The sequence below is a fragment of the Arachis ipaensis genome, chromosome B5, assembly GCF_059453495.1.
Source record: "Arachis ipaensis isolate K30076 ecotype BB chromosome B5, ASM5945349v1, whole genome shotgun sequence".
Classification (NCBI taxonomy): domain Eukaryota; kingdom Viridiplantae; phylum Streptophyta; class Magnoliopsida; order Fabales; family Fabaceae; genus Arachis; species Arachis ipaensis.
In genome coordinates, this window is record NC_142440.1 from 44,098,058 (window position 1) to 44,106,709 (window position 8,652).

An 8,652-nucleotide genomic window follows, 5' to 3' on the forward strand; every position below is an offset into this window, starting at 1 on the left:
GTTAAGTATGTTGATTCTTGAACACAGCTACTTTATGAGTCTTGGCCGTTGCCCAAAGCACTTTGTTTTCCAGTATTACCACTGGATACATAAATGCCACAGACACATAACTGGGTGAACCTTTTCAGATTGTGACTCAGCTTTGCTAGAGTCCCCAATTAGAGGTGTCCAGGGTTCTTAAGCACACTCTTCTTTTTGCTTTGGACCTCGACTTTAACTGCTCAGTCTCAAGTTTTCACTTGACACCTTCACGCCACAAGCACATGGTTAGGGATAGCTTGGTTTAGCCGCTTAGGCCAGGATTTTATTCCTGTGGGCCCTCCTATCCCCTGATGCTCAAAGCCTTGGATCCTTTTTATCACCCTTGCCTTTGGTTTAAAGGGGTATTGGCTTTTTTTGCTTGCTTTTCTTTTCTTTTTTTTTTTTTGCAAGCTTTTCACTGCTTTTTCTTGCTTCAAGAATCAATTTTATGATTTTTCAGATCATCAGATAACATTTCTCCTTTTCCCATCATTCTTTCAAGAGCCAACAATTTTAACATTCATAAACAACAAATTCAAAAATATGCACTGTTCAAGCATTCATTCAGAAGAACAATAGTATTGCCACCACATCAAAATAATTAAACTGTTTTAAAATTCGAAATTCATGCACTTCTTTTTCTCTTTTAATTAAAAATATTTTTCATTTAAGAAAGGTGATGGATTCGTTTTCATAGCTTCAAGGCATAGACACTAAGACACTAATGATCATGTAATAAAGACACAAACATAAACATAAAGCACAATTTTCGAAAAACAGAAAATAAAGAACAAGGAAATTAAAGAACGGGTCCACCTTAGTGATGGCGGCTTGTTCTTCCTCTTGAAGATCTTATGGAGTGCTTGAGCTCCTCAATGTCTCTTCCTTGCCTTTGTTGCTCCTCTCTCATAGTTCTTTGGTCTTCTCTAATTTCATGGAGGAGGATGGAATGCTCTTGGTGCTCCACCCTTAGTTGTCCAATGTTGGAACTTAATTCTCCTAAGGAGGTGTTGATTTGCTTCCAATAGTTTTGTGGAGGAAATTGCATCCCTTGAGGCATCTCAGGGATTTCATGATGAGGAAATTCCTCATGCTCTTGGTGAGGTTCTCTCACTTGCTCCATCCTTTTCTTAGTGATGGGCTTGTCCTCATCAATAAGGATGTCTTCCTCTATGTCAATTCCAGCTAAATTACAGAGGTGACAAATGATATGAGGGAAGGCTAACCTTGCCACAGTAGAGGACTTGTCCGCTACCTTGTAGAGTTCTTGGGATATAACCTCATGAACTTCTACTTCTTCTTTAATCATGATGCTATGAATCATGATAGTCCAGTCTATAGTAACTTCAGATCGGTTGCTTGTAGGAATGATTGAGCGTTAGATGAACTCCAACCATCCCCTAGCCACGGGCTTGAGGTCATGCCTTCTTAGTTGAACCGGCTTTCCTCTTGAATCACTCTTCCATTGAGCGCCCTCTTCACATATATCCATGAGGACTTGGTCCAACCTTTGATCAAAGTTGACCCTTCTAGTGTAGGGGTGTGCATCTCCTTGCATCATGGGCAAGTTGAATGCCAACCTTACATTTTCCGGACTAAAATCCAAGTATTTCCCTCGGACCATTGTAAGCCAATTCTTGGGGTCCAGTTTTACACTTTGATCATGGTTCTTGGTGATCCATGCATTGGTATAGAACTCTTGAACCATTAAGATTCTGACTTGTTGAATAGGGTTAGTGAGAACTTCCCAACCTCTTCTTCGGATCTCATGTTGGATCTCGGGATATTCGCCCTTTTTGAGCTTAAAAGGGACCTCGGGGATCACCTTCTTCTTGGCCACAACTTCATAGAAGTGGTCTTGATGCACCCTTGAGAGGAATCTCTCCATCTCCCATGACTCGGAGGTGGAAGCTTTTGCCTTCCCTTTCCTCTTTCTAGAGGTTTCTCCGGCCTTTGGTGCCATTAATGGTTATGGAAAAACAAAAAAAGCTTTAGCTTTTACCACACCAAACTTAGAAGGTTGCTCGTCTTCGAGCAAAAGAAGAAAGAAGAGAGTAGAAGAAGAAGAAATAGAGGAGATGGAGTGGGCTATGTGTTTCGGCCAAGGGGGATAGGTGGTGTGTATGTTGTGTGAAAATGACGGAGTGAAGATGGGTTTATATAGGTGAGGGGTTTTTTAGGGAAGAGGTATTGAGGTGATTGGTGAATGGGTGAAGAAGAGAGAGAGAAGTGGGGTAGGTGGGGATCCTGTGGGGTCCACAGATCCTGAGGTGTCAAGGATTTTGCATCCCTGCACCATGTGGCGTGTGAAACGCCCCTTGTTACCAATCCTGGCATTAAACGCCAGGCTGCTGCCCATTTCTGGCGTTTAACGCCAGCTTCTTGCCCATTCCTGGCGTTAAACGCCAGTCTGGTGCCCATTTCTGGTGTTAAACGCTCAATGGTGCCAGATTGGGCGTTTAACGCCCATTCTGCTACCCTTACTTGCGTTTAAACGCCAGTAAGTTTCTCCTCCAGGGTGTTCTATTTTTCATTCTGTTTTTCCTTCTGTTTTTGCTTTTTCAATTATTTTTGTGACTTCACATGATTATTAACCTACAGAAAACATAAAATAACAAAATAAAATAGAAATTTAACATAGATAAGTAAAGATTGGGTTGCCTCCCAACAAGCACTTCTTTAATGTCAATAGCTTGACAGTGGCTCTCATGGAGCCTCACTGATGTTCAGAGCAATGTTGGAACCTCCCAACACCAAACTTAGAGTTTGAATGTGGGGGTTCAACACCAAACTTAAAGTTTGGTTGTGGCCTCCCAACACCAAACTTAGAGTTTAACTGTGGCGCTCTGTTTGACTTTGTATTGAGAGAAGTTCTTCATGCTTCCTCTCTATGGTGACAGAGGGATATCCTTGAACTTTAAACACAAGGGAGTTTTCATTCACTTGAATGATCAATTCTCCTCTGTCAACATTAATCACAGCTTTTGCTGTGGCTAGGAAGGGTCTGCCAAGGATGATGGATTCATCCATACACTTCCCAGTCTCTAGGATTATGAAATCAGCAGGGATGTAATGGCCTTCAACTTTTACCAAGACATCCTCTACAAGTCTATAAGCCTGTTTCTTTGAATTGTCTGCCATCTCCAGTGAGATTCCTATAGCTTGTACCTGAATGATCCCTAGCTTCTCTATTACAGAGAGAGGCATGAGGTTTATGCTTGACCCTAGGTCACACAGAGCCTTCTCAAAGGTCATGGTGCTTATGGTACAAGGTATTGAGAACTTTCCAGGATCTTGTCTCTTCAGAGGTAATCTCTGCCTAGTCAAGTCATCCAGTTCTTTGATGAGCAATGGAGGTTCATCCTCCCAAGTCTCATTACCAGACAACTTTGCATTTATCTTCATGATTGCTCCAAGGGACTTAGCAATTTGTTCTTCAGTAACATCTTCATCCTCTTCAGAGGAGGAATACTCATCAGAGCTCATGAATGGCAAAAGTAAATTCACTGGAATCTCTATGGTCTCAGTGTGAGCCTTAGATTCCCATGGTTCCTCTTTAGGGAACTCCATGGAGGTCAGTAGACATCAATTGAGGTCTTCCTCAGTGGAGATCATTGCCTCTTCCTCCTCTCCAAGTTCGGCCATGTGGGTTGTGGTTATGGCCTTGCACTCTCTTTTTGGATTCTCTTCTGTGTTGCTTGGGAGAGTACTAGGAGGGAGTTCAGTAATTTTCTTACTCAGTTGACCCACTTGTGCCTCCAAATTTCTAATAGAGGACCTTGTTTCAGTCATGAAACTTTGAGTGGTTTTGATTAGATCAGAGACAATGGTTGCTAAGTCAGAGTGGCTTTGCTTAGAATTCTCTGTCTGTTGCTGAAAAGATGATGGAAAAGGCTTGCTATTGCTAAACCTGTTTCTTCCACCATTATTGTTGTTGAAACCTTGTTGGGGTCTTTGTTGATCCTTCCATGAGAGATTTGGATGATTTCTCCACGAAGGATTATAGGTGTTTCCATAGGGTTCTCCCATGTAATTCACCTCTTCTATTGTTGGGTTCTCAGGATCATAAGCTTCTTCTTCAGAGGAAGCGTCCTTAGTACTGCCTGTTGCTGCTTGCATTCCAGACAGACTCTGAGAAATCATATTGACTTGTTGGGTCAATATTTTATTCTGAGCCAATATGGCATTCAGAGTATCAATCTCAAGAACTTCTTTTTTCTGAGCTATCCCATTATTCACAGGATTCCTTTCAGAACTGTACATGAATTGGTTATTTGCAACCATTTCAATGAGTTCCTGAGCTTCTGCAGGCGTCTTCTTCAGATGAAGAGATCCTCCAGCAGAGCTATCTAATGACATCTTGGATAGTTCAGACAGACCATCATAGAAAATACCTATGATGCTCTATTCAGAAAGCATGTCAGAAGGACATCTTCTGATCAATTGCTTGTATCTCTCCCAAGCTTCATAGAGGGATTCACCTTCCTTCTGTCTGAAGGTTTGGACTTCCACTCTAAGCTTGCTCAATTTTTGAGGTGGAAAGAACTTTGCCAAGAAGGCATTAACTAGCTTTTCCCAAGAGTTCAGGCTTTCTTTAGGTTGTGAATCCAACCATGTCCTAGCTCTGTCTCTGACAGCAAAAGGAAAAAGCATAAGTCTGTAGACTTTAGGGTCAACCCCATTGGTCTTGACAGTGTCACAAATTTGCAAGAATTCAGCTAAGAACTGATGAGGATCTTCCAATGGAAGTCTATGAAACTTGCAATTCTGTTGCATTAGAGAAACTAATTGAGGCTTAAGCTCAAAGTTGTTTGCTCCAATGGCAGGGATTGAGATGCTTCTCCCATAGAAGTCGGGAGTAGGTGCAGTAAAGTCACCAAGCACCTTCCTTGCATTGTTGGCATTGTTGTTTTCGGCTGTCATGGTTTCTTCTTCCTTGAAGAGCTCTGTTAGGCCCTCTAAAGAGAATTGTGCTTTAACTTCTCTTAGCTTTCTCTTCAAGGTCCTTTCAGATTCAGGATCATCTTGAACAAATATGCCTTTATCTTTGCTTCTGCTCATATGAAAGAGAAGAGAACAAGAACGTAGGGAATCCTCTATGTCACAGTATAGAGATTCCTTGAGGTGTTAGAGGAAAAGAAGAATAGAAGGAGGAGGTAGATGGAAGAGAATTCGAACATATAAAGAAGGATAGAGTTCGAATTTCACCTTGAGGAGGAGTGTTAGTCCCTTAAATAGAAGGATGTGAGAAGAGGGGAAGAATTTTCGAAAATTAAAGTAAAAGATTTTGAAATAATTAAAAGAAAATTTTGAAAATTTGATTGATGATTTTCGAAAACTAAAATTGGGAAAGAAATTAAGTGATTTTTGAAAAAGATTTTGAAATTAGAAATCAAGAAGATATGATTGAGAGTTAATTTTGAAAAAGATGTGATTGAAAAGATATGATTGAGAAGATATGATTGAAAATCAAATTAAAAAGAGAAAGTTTTAAAATTAAAGTTGATTACTTGACTAACAAGAAATTAAAAGATATGATTCTAAAATTTAAAGTTTGATCATCTCTTAATAGGCAAGTAATAACTTGAAAATTTTTGAAGTAAATCATTAAATTTAGCAAGGATTTTCGAAAATAGTAATAAATAAAAAATGGAAAGAAATTGATTTTGAAAAATTATGAAGATTTGAAAAAAATTTGAATTAAAAACAAAATCTTCCCTCTTGTGTCATCCTGGCGTTAAATGCCCATAATGGCATCCATTCTGGCGTTTAACGCCCAAAATCCTACCTTTTTGGGCGTTAAACGCCAGTTTTCCTTCTTCACTGGTTGTTTTGAACGCCCAGCTTTTTCTGTTTGATTCCTCTGCTGAATGTTCTGAATCTTCAATTCTATGTATTATTGACTTGAAAAGACATAGTTTTGAAAATATTTTTGGATTTTTAATGATGAGAAACAATAAAAATTTTAACTAAGATCAAATAAACAATGCATGCAAGACACCAAACTTAAATATTTTCATATAAGAGACACTAACAAATTGAGAATGCATATGAGAAACAACAAAACTCACAAAACAAGAGAATTTAAAGATCAGAGCACTGAAATCATCAAGAACAACTTGAAGATCAATGAAGAACATAATGCATATATTCGAAAAATGCAAGAAGAATAAAAATATGCAATTGACACCAAACTTAAAAATTGATACTAGACTCAAACAAGAAACATAAAATATTTTTGATTTTTATGGTTTTATAAATTTTTTTTTGTGATTTTCGAAACTTATATGGAAAAGAAAATAAAGAGATTCAAAACTTTTAATAAGAATTCTTGGAATCATGCAATGTTAGTCTAAAGCTTCAGTCTAAAAAGATTAGACATGTTTGGCTAAGCTTCAGCAGGACATTACATTCAGCAACTAAATTGATGAGAATCAATCAGCTTTTGTGATGATAAGAACATCACCTTGAAACTCTAGAATTCATTCTTAAAAATTCTGAAAAGTACCTAATCTAAGCAACAAGATGAACCGTCAGTTGTCCAAACTCGAACAATCCCCGGCAACGGCACCAAAAACTTGGTGCACGAAATTGTGATCATCAACAATGGCGCCAAAGACTTGGAGCTCTCAAACATGAATCACACTTTGTCACAATTCCGCATAACTAACCAGCAAGTGCACTGGTTCGTCCAAGTAATAAACCTTACGTGAGTAAGGGTCGATCCCACGGAGACTGTCGGCTTGAAGCAAGCTATGGTCACCTTGTAAATCTCAGTCAGGCTAATTCAGATGGTGATGGAGAATTGATAATTAAAAGATAAATAAAACATAAGATAAAGATAGAGATACTTATGTAATTCTTTGGTTGGAATTTCAGATAAGCGTATGAAGATGCTTTGTTCCTCCTGAACCTCTGCTTTCCTATTGCCTTCTTCCAATCATTCACACTCCTTTCCATGGCAAGCTTTATGTTGGGCATCACCGTTGTCAATGGCTACTTCCTGTCCTCTCAGTGAAAACGTTCCAAATGCGCTATCACCGCACGGCTAATCATCTGTCGGTTCTCGATCATGTCGGAATAGGATCCATTGATCCTTTTTGCGTCTGTCACACGCCCCACAATCGCGAGTTTGAAGCTCATCACAGTCATCCCTTCCCAGATCCTACTCAGAATACCACAGACAAGGTTTAGACATTCCGGATCTCAGGAATGGCCGCCAATAATTCTAGCCTATACCACGAAGGTTCCAATCTTATATTAGAAACCCAAGAGATACGCATTCAAGCCATTGCTAGTAGAACAGAGTTGGTTGTCAGGCACATGTTCATATGTGAGAATGATGATGAGTGTCATGGATCATCACATTCATCAAGTTGAAGAACGAATGAATATCTTGGAGAAGAAATAGACTTGAGTTGAATAGAAAAACAATAGTACTTTGTATTAATTCATGAAGAACAGCAGAGCTTCACACCTTAATCTATGGTGTGCAGAAACTCCACTGTTGAGAAAACATAAGAACAAGGTCTAGGCATGGCCGAATGGCCAGCCTCCCAAAGAGGGTTCAATCATCAAAACATGATTCCAGGATGATCAAAAGATGTAAATACAATAGCAAAAGGTCATATTTATAGAGAACTAGTAGCCTAGGATTTACAGAAATCAGTAATTAATGAAGAAATCTTCTTCCGGGCCCACTTTGTGTGTGCTTAGGCTGAGCATTGAAGCTTCCATGTGTAGAGACTTTTCTTGGAGTGAAACGCCAGCTTTTGTGCTAGTTTGGGCGTTTAACTCCAGCTTTTGTGCCAGTTTTGGAGTTAAACGCCAGAATTCTTGAGCTGACTTGAAACGCCGGTTTGGGCCATCAAATCTTGGGCAAAGCATGAACTATTATAGATTGCTGGAAAGCCCAGGATGTCTACTTTCCAACGCAATTGAGAGCGTGCCAATTGGGCTTCTGTAGCTCCAGAAAATCCACTTCGAGGGCAGAGAGGTCAGAATCCAACAGCATCTGCAGTCCTTTTTCAGCCTCTGAATCAGATTTTTGCTCAGGTCCCTCAATTTCATCTAGAAAATACCTGAAATCATAGAAAAACACACAAACTCATAGTAAAGTCTAGAAGAGTGATTTTTATTTAAAAACTAAAAAAAATATAATAAAAACTAATTAAAATATACTAAAAACATACTAAAAACAATGCCAAAAAGCGTATAAATTATCCGCTCATCATCCCTCAATTTTAGCCAGAAAATACCTGAAATCATAGAAAAACACACAAACTCATAGTAAAGTCCAGAAATGTGAATTTTAATTAAAAACTAATAAAAATATACTAAAAACTAATTAAATTATACTGAAAACTGTGTAAAAACAATGCCAAAAAGCATATAAATTATCCGCTCATCACAACACCAAACTTAAATTGTTGCTTGTCCCCAAGCAACTGAAAATCAAATAGGATAAAAAGAAGAGAATATACTATAAATTCCAAAATATCAATGAAACTTAGCTCCAATCAGATGAGCGGGACTTGTAGCTTTTTGCCTCTTGAATAGTTTTGGCATCTCACTTTATCCATTGAAGTTTAGAATGATTGGCATCTATAGGAACTTAGAATTCAGATAGTG

The 8,652-nt window shown here is 38.8% G+C and overlaps 1 non-coding gene across 1 annotated transcript; it reads left to right on the forward strand.

Moving 5' to 3' along the window:
- Positions 1-4,434: 4,434 nt before the first annotated feature.
- LOC148564013 (small nucleolar RNA R71) lies at positions 4,435-4,542 on the forward strand. The gene has a single exon (XR_015885557.1). It is a non-coding gene; the product is annotated as a small nucleolar RNA R71 (small nucleolar RNA).
- Positions 4,543-8,652: the final 4,110 nt, after the last annotated feature.